The sequence below is a fragment of the Staurois parvus genome, unplaced genomic scaffold, assembly GCF_062004578.1.
Source record: "Staurois parvus isolate SC_StPar_1 unplaced genomic scaffold, SC_StPar_1.0 ptg000287l, whole genome shotgun sequence".
Classification (NCBI taxonomy): Eukaryota; Metazoa; Chordata; class Amphibia; order Anura; family Ranidae; genus Staurois; species Staurois parvus.
The window spans coordinates 14661421-14676977 of NW_028318083.1; the positions used below are offsets into that span (position 1 = coordinate 14661421).

Below are 15557 nucleotides of genomic sequence, written 5' to 3' on the forward strand. Positions count from 1 at the left end.
CCAATTATCTGGAATGTTTTTGTGTTGGCAGACAGCTCACCATGTTATGCTATACAAGTGAGCTAGTAATCAATAAAAAATAATTCCAGCCAATAAGGAAAGGGAGATATTGATGCTCTATAGAGTTTTATAGCTAAAAAGCTGTAATACGAGAAAGGGAATAATAAAGAGCTTACAACAGTGTTTATATACAGATACTATTAGATGGAATAGCAAAAATAATATTAAGGCTCACTTGCAAAAAGCACAGATAATGTGTAAATGTAGTAACCCATAGCAACTAGAATTCACTTTTCATCTACTTAGAGCTGTCAGTACAATGAAATGTCACTGCTTTGCCTTACTAATAGGCCCATTAACATTCTCCACTTAGAAAATGCTGAAAAAGGAGTTATGTCAAAACAAAAAGATACACCACCCTACAGATATTTCTCTTTAGTACTGTCTTACCTCTAGTGTCATTTGTCATAGCGAGAAGACATTTCAATGCTGGAGTGCTCTTCGCCATAATTACAAATCACCATGGGGAATCCCAGCATAGGAATGTTCCAGATTCACATGTCACCCAAGCACAGGATGGGAGGTTTGACCCTATTATGTGTAAATGCTGCATCAGACGTACATCTGATTTCTTTGAGTGTGGCTACTATGGGCAAAATCTGTTCTTACTGCCAATATCAACCATGCAGAAATCCTTGTTTAATCATTTGAAAATGAACTTTGATTGGCTGCTGTGGATGACAATACCTTTTTAATGGTCTTTTTTAAAAATAAGCCTTAAGTGTCTTGAGTTTCTTTTAAAGTTTAAACCTATATGTGATACAGTCATTTCCTTATGTAACTGTAATATTTTGTTTCTGTTCAGATTAATAATGGAGGAATAGAAATGCACTGATGAAATAGAGAAGGTGACTGGTGAAAGACTGTATGGCCATGGTCAGCTTTATTGATGGTAAGGAAGAAGCCTTGAGGGACTTTATTGTAACTCAATAGCACAGCTGCATAGAAAACCATCAGTGTGAGTGCATCCCTTAAATAAATTGTCAGATAGAAGGTATTATGTGCTAGATTGATAACTGTAAGTAAATAATGTTACTGGTAATGCTATTACAACACTAGCATTTGCAAATGTCATGACTCTGTAAATGTGCATTAGATGAGGTCATATTGTTAGCTATGAAGTGATGGGAACTTTGCTGCCTTCACAGAATGATAAACAGTCGTATGGATATAAATCACATGTTAATATATTCATTTAAACATTACAATGTTGTTTTCAGACCTATGCTGTATTTGCTGCCTTGCTATTTTTTTATATTGTATGGTGCCATGATGTATATTGAACTTTATTTACAGACAGTTAAAGTGGAAGTAAACTCCCACTGGACACTTGTACCTACAGGCATGCCTATAATAAGACTTACCTGTAGGTACAAGGAATATCTCCTAAACATGCACCATTTAGGAAATATTCAGTGTCCCTGTTGCCGATGATGTCAGCGGCACATGCGCTCTGAGAGTGACGTCATCATGGCTCAGCCAATCAAGCGGCCAGTGTCCACGAACCCGGAAGGAGGACAGGGTGAAAATGGAAACCCTGTCAGCGGTGGCAGTGTGTCACTGGAGGGCTTCGTTCTAAGGTAACCCATATGGAAGAAAAATATATTTTAAAAATATTCTTCCCAAATATATATATATATACTGTATGTTGAAATGTGTTTTTTTTTATATATTACAAAATATATGAAAAATATTTTTCTAAATAATTTTTCAAATATACTGTATGTCTTTAAAAATACATTCAATCTACATTTGTGCAATGCATTTACAAATATATGTAAAACTATATGTTACAAATACTTTTTTATATGTTAACAAAAAAATCTGAAGAATATATTTAAAAAAAAGTATTTTTAAAAATATTTTTCATATATTTTGTAATATATAACAACATACCGTGTATGTGTGTATATATATATATATATATATATATATATTGAATACGGACAAAATTGTAGTATTTCAAATATATGTTAATATATTTGGGAAGAATATTTTTTAAATATATTTTTCTTCTATATGGGCAATCACTGGGTCCCGCCCGGTGATTGGCGAGCATCTCCGACGGAGAGGAGAACTGTATGTAAACAATAAAGTTCTCCTCCATGTCAGCTTGTGCCCATTGCTTTGGATGGCTGTGCACAACACAGCCATCCAAAGCAGTGTGATTAAGGTGAAGCACAAGCACACAGTGCTTACAGTGAAACAGCACACAGTTAGCCATTAGTAGTGTCAGTGCTTTTTTTAGCACCTATCACTGTATTGGTGTCACTGGGATGTCAGTGACACCAAGTCAGTTCCCCCAAATGTCAGTATGCCTGTCGCAGTTGTGCAGTCCCGCTATAAGTCGGTAATAACCGCCATTACTAGTAAAAATAAAAAACAAATCCCAGTATATATATTTATATATATATTTGTAAACACTATAATGTTCACGTAAACCAATTAATTTACACATATTGGGATTTCTTTTGCAAAGCCATGTAGCAGAATACATTTTGGCCTAAATTTATGAGGACAATTGATTTTTTTTTTTTTTTACTGGACATGTTTAATAGCAAAAAGTCAAAAATATTGTTTTTTTTTTCTCAAAATTGTCGGTCTTTTTTTTTTATAGCACAAAAAATAAAAAACGCACAGGTGATCAAGTCTGAAGTCTTTCCTAATGTGCTAGTATGTGATGCATACTAGCACATTATGACATTATTTTGCAGGGAGGATTTTTGTGTTTTGGCAGTTTACTACTGCTTTAAGGTGCCCAGTTTTGTAATCCAGTACTGTGTAATGACTAGTTGTATTTTAGTATGTAGAAACAGATGCCCCTATAATATTGTCAGCTAAGTGGCATAGAACCCATTATCAAAGAGATAGAGAGTAGAGGAAAAGGTGAGGGCTATCACTGCTGTTTACTTTCTGAAAAAATTAGATCATGGTGGCCCTCTGGCTCCAGTAATTTCAAAGACACTGACTTCGAACACATACCCATGATGCATGGTCTTCACTTTCTGCATATTGGTCCTGTGTCAGTGACCCAGAAAGTACTGGCAACAGCAAAATTTGCATGACAGCCAGGCAAGAAATTTTTTTAAGTAGAGAGTCTGAAATGGCAGCCCATATATTTCTATTTTGACCCATTTCTTCTAAAGCTGACCTTCGTGTTTTTTTTTTAGTCCACCTGCTGGGAAGAAGAGGAGCTGTAGGGGAATTTTGGATGGAGGGTGATACAGGTGTTGTGCTGATTGGAAGATGCATTTTGAGGCCTGGACGATAGTCAATATCAAGGTTAATGTACTATATGTTGGGAATCTTTTATTTACATTCTTGAGGGGAAAAAGCCAAAGAAATAAAGTTTGACTTTTATCACTGTACCATATATGATATTTTTGTAAATATTCACGCTAAGGCCTCACGCACACACAAATTTTGCAGACTTTCCTAAATGCCTCTCCTCCAGGCAGCAGCATTTTGGCTGAAAAAATACTTGGCACTTGTAAAAGTGGGGAATGTATTTCATTGCATTTAGGTGCGTTTGGCACTTGAGCGTTAGTTCATTTCAATGACCAGAATTCATTATTATTACAGATGTCTCGCATTTTTTCTGCCGAAATGCTACTGCTTCTGGATACACTAGCAGTGTTTTTTTCTTTCTGCCTCTAAACTCCTCTAAAAGCCTACAGTATGTGTGCATGGATACATAGGCTAACATGCAGGGGCATTTGGAGGCAGGAAAAAAACAACAGAATCCCCTATAAGCAGCTGAAAAACTGTCCAGTGTGCATCAGTCCTATACACGTCTTTTTGGAAAATTCTTTTTATTGTTTTTAACCACTTCAATACTGGGCACTTTCACCCCCTTCCTGCCCAGTCAAATTTTCAGCTTTCAGTGCTGTTGCACGGTCATGCAACACTGAACCCATATGAAATATATACCATTTTATTGAGACAGATGAAGCTTTCTTCTGGTCATATTTAATCACCACTGGGGTTTTTATTTTTTTGCTAAACAAACAAAAAAAGACCAAAAAACTTTTATAAAATTGTTATAACATTTTCCAAATTAGTAATTGTTCTTCACTGATAGGCTGCACTGATGGGCAGTGATAAGACTACACTGATGGGCACCAATGGGCACTAATTAGGCTGCACTGGTGAGGTGGCACTGATGGAGCAGCACTGATGGACACTGATAAGATGCACTGATAAGGAGGCACTGTTGAGGATTCACTGATAAGGTGACACTATTGGGTGCTGGTAGGCAGCACTGATAGGTGGCCCTGATGGGCACTGATAGGCAGAACTGGTGGGCACTGATATGCTGCACTGATGGGAACTGATAAGCTGCACTGATAGGCACTGACTTGCACTGATGGGGGGCACTGATGCTCAGTGCTCAGATTATCCGTGTAAATGTGTCCTGTCAAGATTTCTGGTTATTGGCTCTCCTTTCCTCACTCAATGACAACGCATGAGGAAAGGAAATGCTGATTACTGAGGCGTTTGTTTACATGTCATCAGCTGTAATTGGACACAGATGTTCACATGGTAAAGGGCTGCTGTGATTGGCCCTATACCTCGATCAGTGATCAACTGTGTTCAAAGGACACAGAGAGCGTCCAATGTGTGTGCCGGGGGCGGGATTCTGGGAGAGCATCTGTAGAAACCCTCCCAGAACTAGACAAACATGCTGAAGCAGTCTTTCAGCTATGGCGGGTCGGGAAGTGGTTAACAAAGCATATAGCAACACAAAAAAAATACTATAGACTACTTAGTTCACAAACAACGTACAAAGAGACTATGCACATCTTTCATATTTTTTTATTGAGAGATGATCCATATTATTGGAGACCCCTGACAAACATTTGTACCCCTATCATCACTCAAAACGTCTCATACTAACACTGCTGTAATCAGAAATGTATTTTCTCTAAGGCATTGGAAGGCCAGTACCAAGGGCAGCAGGATTAGAGAAGGCAGTTAAACCTGTCAAAATATATTCTTATATTGGTTTCCTCAGCTGTTCACCTCTGGGTATTAGTCCTCATACACACTGGACAATTTGATAACGCTGGTAACGTTAGCTGTGTAAAGTCACTTTAAAAACATGAGTTTTTCAGCTTTTTTAGCGTTTTTGCATTAGCGTTTAGCGGCATTTTGCCACGTTTAGCAGCATTTTCCTGCGTTTTTACGCGTTTGCGTTTTTTACCAGAAAAAAAACATTTTTTGTTGTGAAAAAAATCCAAAAATGCCGGTTTATTTCGTTTTACTGCATTTTGCAGCGTTTTTCAGTGTTAGAGCATTTTTACAGCTAAAAACTCATCTAGAAGCCCACTAGTCCAGGGTTTTTTTTTCCAGCCAAAAAACGTTGATTACAGTCTATGTGTGCATGGACACATAGGATAACATGCTGGGGGGGTTTACTTGCTGTAGAAAAAAAATGTCAAAAGCCAAAACCAGCAGCTGTAAAAACATCACATGTGCATGAGGACTTATGGTTAAAGCCCAACTCTGGGATGGAAAAAAACCCTTGCAGTGGGCCCTTGCACTGCAAGAAATAAAGCCTTCCTAACTCTTGCTAACTAGCTTTACAGGCTTTGGCACGCTTCTCTTCTATTGACACTCAGGGCTTTGGGCCATTACTCAGCATAATCACATACACTGCAGGACTATTAGTCCTGCATTACAGTCATGTTCATAAATATTGGGACATCAACACAATTCTAACATTTTTGGCTCTATACACCACCACAATGGATTTGAAATGAAACGAACAAGATGTGCTTTAACTGCAGACTGTCAACTTTAATTTGAGGGTATTTACATCCAAATCAGGTGAACGGTATAGGAATTACAACAGTTTGCATATGTGCCTCCCACTTGTTAAGGGACCAAAAGTAATGGAACAATTGGCTTCTCAGCTGTTCCATGGCCAGGTGTGTGTTATTCCCTCATTATCCCAATTACAATGAGCAGATAAAAGGTCCAAAGTTCATTTCAAGTGTGCTATTTGCATTTGGAATCTGTTGCTGTCAACTCTCAAGATGAGATCCAAAGAGCTGTCACTATCAGTGAAGCAAGCCATCATTAGGGTGAAAAAACAAAACAAACCCATCAGAGAGATAGCAAAAACATTAGGTGTGGCCAAAACAACTGTTTGGAACATTCTTAAAAAGAAGGAACGCACCGGTGAGCTCAGCAACACCAAAAGACCCGGAAGACCACGGAAAACGACTGTGGTGGATGACCAAAGAATTCTTTCCCTGGTGAGGAAAACACACTTCACAACAGTTGGCCAGATCAAGAACACTCTCCAGGAGGTATGTGTGTCAAAGTCAACAATCAAGAGAAGACTTCACCAGAGTGAATACAGAGGGTTCACCACAAGATGTAAACCATTGGTGAGCCTCAAAAACAGGAAGGCCAGATTAGAGTTTGCCAAACGACATCTAAAAAAGCCTTCACAGTTCTGGAACAACATCCTATGGACAGATGAGACCAAGATCAACTTGTACCAGAGTGATGGGAAGAGAAGAGTATGGAGAAGGAAAGGAACCGCTCATGATCCTAAGCATACTACCTCATCGGTGAAGCATGGTGGTGGTAGTGTCATGGCGTGGGCATGTATGGCTGCCAATGGAACTGGTTCTCTTGTATTTATTGATGATGTGACTGCTGACAAAAGCAGCAGGATGAATTCTGAAGTGTTTCGGGCAATATTATCTGCTCATATTCAGCCAAATGCTTCAGAACTCATTGGACGCCGCTTCACAGTGCAGATGGACAATGACCCAAAGCATACTGCAAAAGCAACCAAAGAGTTTTTTAAGGGAAAGAAGTGGTATGTTATGCAATGGCCAAGTCAATCACCTGACCTGAATCCGATTGAGCATGCATTTCACTTGCTGAAGACAAAACTGAAGGGAAAATGCCCCAAGAACAAGCAGGAACTGAAGACAGTTGCAGTAGAGGCCTGGCAGAGCATCACCAGCGATGAAACCCAGTGTCTGGTGATGTCTATGCTTTCCAGACTTTAGGCTGTAATTGACTGCAAAGGATTTGCAACCAAGTATTAAAAAGTGAAAGTTTGATTTGTGATTATTATTCTGTCCCATTACTTTTGGTCCCTTAAAAAGTGGGAGGCACATATGCAAACTATTGTAATTCCCACACCATTCACCTGATTTGGATGTAAATACCCTCAAATTAAAGCTGACCTGCAGTTAAAGCACATCTTGTTTGTTTCATTTCAAATCCATTGTGGTGGTGTATAGAGCCACAAATGTTAGAATTGTGTCGATGTCCCAATATTTATGGACCTGACTGTATATGGCAAGAGGTAAGAGTGCAATCACGGGCTAGAGCGCCTTAGCGGAGGCTGTGGAGGACTGCTCACACATATGGAGGGAGTTTGCCAGAGCAAGGAATAAGGTTAGTATTACAGCTTTATTTCTCAACTTCTCAGAATTACTTAACAAGAGTTTAACCCTTGCATTGTAGGGGGGACCACTGCACAAGTATTTTTTTTTTTGTTCCTGGAGTTGAACTTTAAGCTCTGCAAGAGAACCTTAGAGGAAAGAAGAATATTAATAGGAATCAAAAGATTCGTTATAGTTCCAAGAAGTGCAAACCCATCTTTAGCTTTGAATTGTGGTCTGTAGAGATGAAAAGTAATTCTTTATATAAAGCAGACCCATGCAGATTCTGGTAGCACCTTACAACAGTAGATACCCACATGAGACAAAAGGTGGAACTTTTACAAAACAGTGTAATAATTCTGATATGCCTAGGTAGCATGATGTCTAAATACAGTCCTGGATTTATTATATAATATATGCAATGTGCTATATAATACCTATAATACTCTTGATTAATCATATCATGTGCCATTTTACAAAACCAATAAAGGATGAGAAAAAAATAAATTGCTCATAATCTTAAAACATTATTCTCTTTATTGTTTTGAATTTATTGCTATTTTCACAGCTGCTGTTATGAATTTAGTTTGAAGCTTATAGGATATATTATTGTTGAATATTTATACATACTTCAGTAGATAGAATAAGATGCCATTCAAATGCCACACACATTTTTTTTGCCACATCCAATGTTTTCATAAACATTTTACACTTGAAAAGACGGTTCTCTCAAAAAAATCGATACACATGAATGATATCAATGTACCATATAGATTGTGGAACATTTTCCCTTGATTGAAAGGGACACTAGCACTAGAAGTAGGAAAAAAAACATTTTTAAACCTGATTCTTAGATTTTTATATAAGTTTTAATAAAAATCCCTGTGTAACACTGTATTAATTCAACAGATCTTAATTAGATATCCACCCACACGTTCCCTTGACTTGTTTTTCGAGCAAAGAATCACTCCCAGGGTTACTGTAAAACAATTACAGTAAGACCTCACTACAAGTTAGTTGAAGCATTAATTGAATCAGAATGAGAATGCAGACAATGCAGATAAAGGACAAACGTGATAGAAAAAGAAAATTTAGTGTATGTAACTTTTACAGACAAGGCCTCAGGTACTCATGAAAACCCAGACAGCTGGTAACCTGTGAGGGTAAGGTGGCCAGAGATGACCTCTTTAGGTGAAATATTAAGGTTCAAAATTTTGAATTTATTCAAATTTGTTTTAAAATGTAAAATGTTATTAAGTTTCTTTAATTCATCTAGTAGTACAAGCAGTGTGGTTGTTAAGAAAAGCTAGGGGCTGCACAGTGGCTAAATGGTTGGCACCTCTACCTGGCAGTACTAGGGTCATTGGTTCAAATCCCAACCATGGCATCACCTGCCTGGAGTTTGCATGCTCTCCCTGTGCTTGCCTGGATTTCCTCTGGGGACTCCAGTTTCCTCCCACACTCCAAAGACATGCTGGTAGGTTAATTGGATCCTGTCTAAATTAGTATGTGCATGAATGTAATTTAGGGACCTTAGATTGTACACCCCTTGAGGGTTAGGGACTGATGTGAATGTACAATATATATGTAAAGCACTGCATGAATTGACAGCACTATATAAGTACCTGAAATAAATAAATAAGAGTTCAAGAGAGATTGCAAATAGGAGGAAGACTTTAGACAAGAAACCATTAATATGAATTTGTGCTGTGGGGTTGAATGTAGAGCACTTGAATCTGGCTCAACATTTTAGGACCGAAAGCCAAGTGTTTTATGGTGAAGAATAGCTTTGCACAGTTCACCATATCAAATGTTATTTCAGCATTGGGGGAAAGAAGTAAGTTTGATTGTGGATTGTGATATTTATGATATACAGTATGAGCATCAAAATTTCTCTCAAGGGGGCGCATGCGCGAACAGGGACGTCCATTTTACATTGATGGTATATTATTCATTTCTCATGCTAATACATGTGCTTGTTTCATTATTATTTTATAATGGCTTTGAGGTTTTTGTCATATAACGTTAAGGGTCTCAATTCCATTCAAAAACGTTGGATGGCTTTGCGGGAATTTCGATCCTCAGGAGCAGACATTATTTTTGTCCAGGAGACCCATTTCAAATCAACTGGCTCCTTCCGTTTTGCCTCAAGATTTTTTTCCCAAGCTTATTCGGCCTTTGATCCTTCCGGAAAGGCTGGGGTGGCAATTTTGATTAGGTCACACTGCTCCCTTCGGGTTGTTTCCTCCAGGGTTGACCAACAGGGTCGCTTTATTATTTTGGAATGTATGCTTGGTGACACTCCCCTTGTTTTGTTGAATCTATACGCCCCAAATTCGGGTCAATTGCAATTTCTTTCACAAACACTCGCCAACTTAGATTCCTTTTCCACTTCGCATGTGATTGTTGGGGGTGATTTCAATTTGTTTTTTTCCCCCCATAAAGACAGGAAAGTTCTTTTTGAGTCCACACCCTTGAAGCGGCAGTGCTCCTCTTCAAAATCTTTCCGTAGACTGATAAGGGAGCATCGTCTCTTCGACGCCTGGCGGATTAAACACCCCCTCCATAAACAATTTACTTTCTACTCCACCCCTCACCGTAGTTTTTCCCGCCTAGATCATTTTTTTATCTCTGCCCCACTTCTTCCACTCCTGGTCTCCTCTGAAATCAACCCCATTACCTGGTCTGACCATGCCTCTCTGACTTTAAACCTTTTTTTCCCTCCTATTATACCCAAACCATGTCATTGGCGCCTTAATGAGACCTTTCTTTCCACAGAACATCTTAGGGATGAACTGTCACAGGGACTTGATACCTATTTCACCCACAATGTTGGCTCCGTAGCTTCTTCCTCAACCCTATGGGAGGCTCATAAGGCGGTATTTCGAGGACTCTGTATTTCTATGGGTTCTCGTTTAAAAAAATCCTCAGCGAGTGCTAGGGCCTCTCTTATCCATCAACTATCTTTGGCAGAACGACGGTTGTTGGCCAAGCCGTCCATTTCTGGGCTCCGGAAGGTAACATCTCTACGTGACCGAATTAAAACTCTTGACTCTAGTAAGTCTGTGCAATCCCTCCTATGGGTTAAACAAAAATTTTATGAATTTTCCAACAAACCTCATCGTATGTTAGTCAATCGACTCAAAGCTCAGTCTCCTTCCACGATGCCTGATCTCTTAATCCAACCGAATGGAGGCCCTACCTATGATCCTCAGGTCATGGCATCCCTTTTTGGCTCATACTATAAGAATCTTTATAACTGTTTGACCCCAGACCTTCACCCGCCCCTCACACAGTTATCTTTTGATAATTTTTTTGACCCCCTGTCACTTCTGAGTCTTTCACCCTCAGACATTGCCACCCTTAATGCTGATATTACGCCAGGGGAATTGTTTGACACAATTAAACATCTTTCCTCTCGTAAAACCCCGGGATCGGACGGATTGCCCTACTCCTACTATAAATCTTTTATTGGTATCCTGGCTCCTCATCTCCTCTCCTTTTATCGAGATCTTTTCAAGGGGGTCACTCCCCAGACTGAATTCTCCCGAGCATATATCTCGGTTATCCCCAAACCCGATAAAGATCACTCTATAGTAGACAACTACCGCCCCATTGCCCTACTTAATTCCGATTACAAGATCTTCACTAAAATCTTGGCCAACCGACTGTTTGGAATTATTTCCAAACTCATACATAGGGACCAAGTGGGCTTTGTACCTGCCAGACACGCTGCAGATAACACCAGGCGATCCATTGATCTGGTAGACTTGGTTAACCGATCCTCCACTCCCGCTATATTATTAAGTTTAGATGCTCAGAAAGCTTTTGACCGTTTAAGTTGGCCTTACATGTTCATGGTCTTGGAAAGATTTGGTTTCAGGGGTCCATTTGTAGCAGCCTTGAAGGCCCTTTATTCTTCCCCCTTTTCGCAGGTCAGATTAGCCTCTTTTTTTTCACTCCCCTTTCAGATGTCAAATGGTACACGTCAGGGTTGCCCACTCTCTCCTTTACTGTTCATTCTTTGTCTGGAACCATTAGCCATCGCCATCAGGTCGAATCCGGATATCCGCAGGATACGATCCCATAACCATGAATACAAATTATCGCTGTTTGCTGATGACATCCTCCTCACGCTTGCGAGTCCCCATACCTCCCTACCGATTTTGCATAAGACCTTGAAACAATTTGGGGCCATACCTGGCTACAAAGTTAACACGTCTAAAACTGAGGCACTCCCGATACATGTCCCTTCTGGCGTTTTATCCTCGCTTCAGGAAGCCTTTCCCTACCGGTGGTGCACCCACTCTTTAAAATATTTAGGTACTAATCTGACTTCCTCTTACCAATCCATATACGAGGCCAATTTCCCCCCATTATTTATAGCAATTTCTCGCTCTCTGAAACACTGGGATGCCCTGCCCATTTCTTTTCTCGTATGCATTAACGTACTAAAAATGACCGTGTTACCCAAACTGTTATACCTGTTTGCGACTCTCCCCGTTCCCGTTCCTATGTCCAAACTTCACTCCCTCCAGAAATCTTTCCTGCATTTTATTTGGCACAACAAGCAGCACAGGATTGCACGTTCTGTTTTGCTTTCTCCGCGTTCTAGGGGGGGCTTGGGGGCACCGGATATAATAACATACTACTATGCAACTCATCTTCGTTTTCTCATGTCATGGTCTACTCACTATCCTCCCAACACGTGGGCTGAGATCAAATCTTTACAATTGTCTCCGGTTCATCCATGCTCCCTCCTTTGGTCGACCTCAGCAGTGGATGTCTCTTCTTTTCGCCACCTACTCCTTGGTCCCATGCACTTTTCTCTGGCTGTTTGGCAGAAATGTAAGGCTAAATTTACACTGGCCTCTGATTGCTCCCCACTGACAAATATCCTCCATAACCCTAATCTTCCAGATAATATGGCCATGTCCCGGATGTCTCTTTGGGTAGTAGCTAACCTTTTTCAATTGCGTCACTTGGTACACCCGGTGACTCGTGAGTTACACTCATTCCCAGATCTCCAGAAAAAAGCTCTTCTACCTTCTCAACACCTATATATTTACCTTCAAATACGCCACTTCTTCTCCACCTTATCACCCTCATTAACCCTGGGGAAGCCTACTTCCTTTGAACGTTTATGTATGCAGGGTCCCCACCAAAGAGGTATTATTTCTAACACATATAAACTACTTCTAGATGCCCCCTCTTTATCCAATGACACTCACCTTTATATGCGTAGGTGGTCTCAATTCGTACAATGTGATATTGATCTATTAACGTGGAAGAAAATTTGGGAAAATGCATCTAGATCTTCTGTTTGTGTGGTTTTTAAGGAAAATATATACAAGCTCATGATGTTATGGTACAAAACACCTGAAGTTCTTCATGCTTATAATCCGAATGCTTCTCCTGCCTGCTGGCGCTGTGGTGGAGACCAGGGTTCTCTCTATCATATCTTTTGGACATGCAGCTCCATTACTCCTTTTTGGAAAGATGTTCTCTCCCTGTTACAATCACTAATGCATACCTCTCTCCCACTTGATCCACTACATTTTTTGCTAGGTCTACCATTTCCGGGTCTACCTAAACCATCCGGAAAACTTGCTGTACATGTTCTGACCGCGGCTAGGAGAAGCATTCCTATGTGTTGGTTGTCTTCTACCCCTCCTTCAATGTCGATTCTGTACAAACTTATTGCTGATGTTAGACAGATGGAATACTTGACTGCACTACATAGTTGTTCGTTTGCTGTGTTTGAGATGATTTGGCTCCCATGGGATACCTTCATTTCCTCTATGCCGGCCCAAAATGTAAGGTCCTGATAACCTTCACACTGTTATTTTATGTTTTTGTTGGTCCTGCCCTTACGCAGTTTTGCCATCGATGTACCTTTCTGTTTTGCTTGTTTTCTTATCTTATCCTTTTTTTTTTTCTTAAACATACTGTTTGTATATTTTTGAAAATTAATAAAAATTGTTATAAAAAAAAAAAAAAAATAAATAAATTTCTCTCAAGGTATTGCCTTGGTATTCAGTTTGATATGCATGTTTAGAGCTGATTCACACATGTGCAATAAAGCTCAGGTTTCACAGCTAATTTAGATCAAGTTCAGGTCAGGATTTTATCCTGTTCACAACTGATGACATGTGCAGCTTAGAAATGGTTCCCATAGATGCTCAGAAATCGGACATGACTCTTTTTCAATCAGCACTGCCAGTGCACCAGACGTATGTAAACAGGCACAATAGGAAGCAATGTTATTTCACATGTCATGTGGATTGGATGTGGTTAAAACTGCATCCAGTCCACATATATGTGAGCCAGCAATTAAAAGGGATACAAGGGAGGGGGGGGGGGTGATAACAGGGGGGTGCTTTTGTGTCAGGTTTTCAAAAAACTGTAATGTGTGTAAGTGATGTTTGAGGTCTAAGCTGGTGTCCTTGTGTTAGAGTTTGAGTTACTATATTTGCATAAATGTGGTAATAGGCATTCTTTACAGAGCATTTTCACTTTTGCAGCTAAATTGGGTAAACACTTACTTTATATTTGTTAAATTTTTTTCATTCACGCAACATAACTTAAAAAATAAATACAAAAATACTTCCTACATCTTTACTTCCAGTAAGGTAAAAAAAACCTGCATGCAGCTTCCCCTGCAGCCCCCCTAAATAGAGAGAGAGATGAGGCTGTCTTGGCTCTCTCGCTCCTCATTGGCTTAGATACAGAAATGGGAGCTATTGGGGCGGGGCTGAGCCCCGTTCTGTGTGTCTTATGGACACACGTGGCAGGGCTCGGGAGCAAGCACACACTAGTGCCCCCAGAGCCAGCAGCTTGCTTTCAGGTCACTTGGCAGGGGGGGTGTAGCCCAGAGGGCTGGCAAGGGACCCCAAAAGTGGAGGATCGGGGCTGTTCTGCAAGTAAGTATGACATGCTTGTTGTTTTAAGGAAAAAAGTTTAATATCTCTTCAAATGTTCAGGATGATGTTGATCTATGAAAATTAAATTTATCTGTGCATATATATTGCGTGTGTGTGTGTGTAATGAAAAGGTCAAATAATTATGTAGGACCCTCCAAGCATCAATCTGTTGGGCCTTATGAAGTTGCTGCTGGATAGTACTTGGGGCTCATGTACACTGCAGCTGATAAACTCATGTTTAGGAGCTGTTCAGCAATTTTTTTCAGCAGCCCCTGAACTCACCCTAATGTTTTCCTATGTGTCCATGTACACATCTTCATTTACAGGCAGTTGAGTTTACAGTCGTTTTTTTGAACGCAGAAAACCTGCGTTCAGCAGTCAATTTTATCAGCGTTTCAAACGCAAAATTCTTGTAAAATGCTGCTACTTTTACTTTCTCCCCTTCATTTAATTTGATTGATTAATTTGCCAAAAGCAGGTTAAGTGCAATATTGGATCACAGACATATGGCGCTATTGATAGCTTTATTGTATATCTGTTTTCTTTACTTACAAAACCTTCATCCAGCCCCTGATAAAGAAAATAAAGCAATACATGGCAAGAATTTTATCCATGCCTACTTTATCCAAAAAAGATACATAGATTTTACTTTAACATTTACTCCTTTGCAAGCAGTCATTTCTAACAACTGGTTACTCATACAAGCAAAGATCATCAGCAAGGTATCTTGATCGACAGTGATACAGGACAAATATCAATACTATACAACCAGAATGGTCCTGTGTGTATGTAATGATTAACTTTTGGATAAAAGCTTATGTTGACTATTTGTCACAACTCCATTGCTAATCCTCGTCAATGTTTAAGAACCTTAAAGAATTATATTGGTAATCATAAAGATCCTCTTTCCTTGCACCTCTGTTAATCCACAGACTACTAATCCCTAGTACTAGAAGATCCCAAACATCCCCTTTCCGCAACAGAGGTTTAATCAAGTAATCCATACAGTTTTTAAGTTGTTGGTACTTTGACAGAATCTATTGATCCTACGGGCTGTGTTCCTAGCAATAATCATGTTTTAATAAGAGCATAGGATTCTAGAGTGCCACAGTTTATTTTCTATGTGAGCATGGTCTGCAAGAAACACAGTACTACTGAACCT

At 39.6% G+C, this 15557-nt stretch overlaps 1 long non-coding RNA gene across 3 annotated transcripts in view; it reads left to right on the top strand.

Annotated features, from left to right (window-relative positions):
* Nucleotides 1-15557, top strand: part of LOC149458395 (uncharacterized) — a 77945-nt gene that overhangs the window by 53660 nt on the left and 8728 nt on the right. For 2 of the 3 annotated variants that reach the window (XR_016313459.1, XR_016313458.1), the window contains 2 exons: nucleotides 866-952; nucleotides 3231-3342. This is a non-coding gene — a long non-coding RNA (uncharacterized LOC149458395). The remainder of the gene's footprint in view (nucleotides 1-865; nucleotides 953-3230; nucleotides 3343-15557) is intronic. The other variant, XR_016313460.1, reaches the window with a different exon arrangement.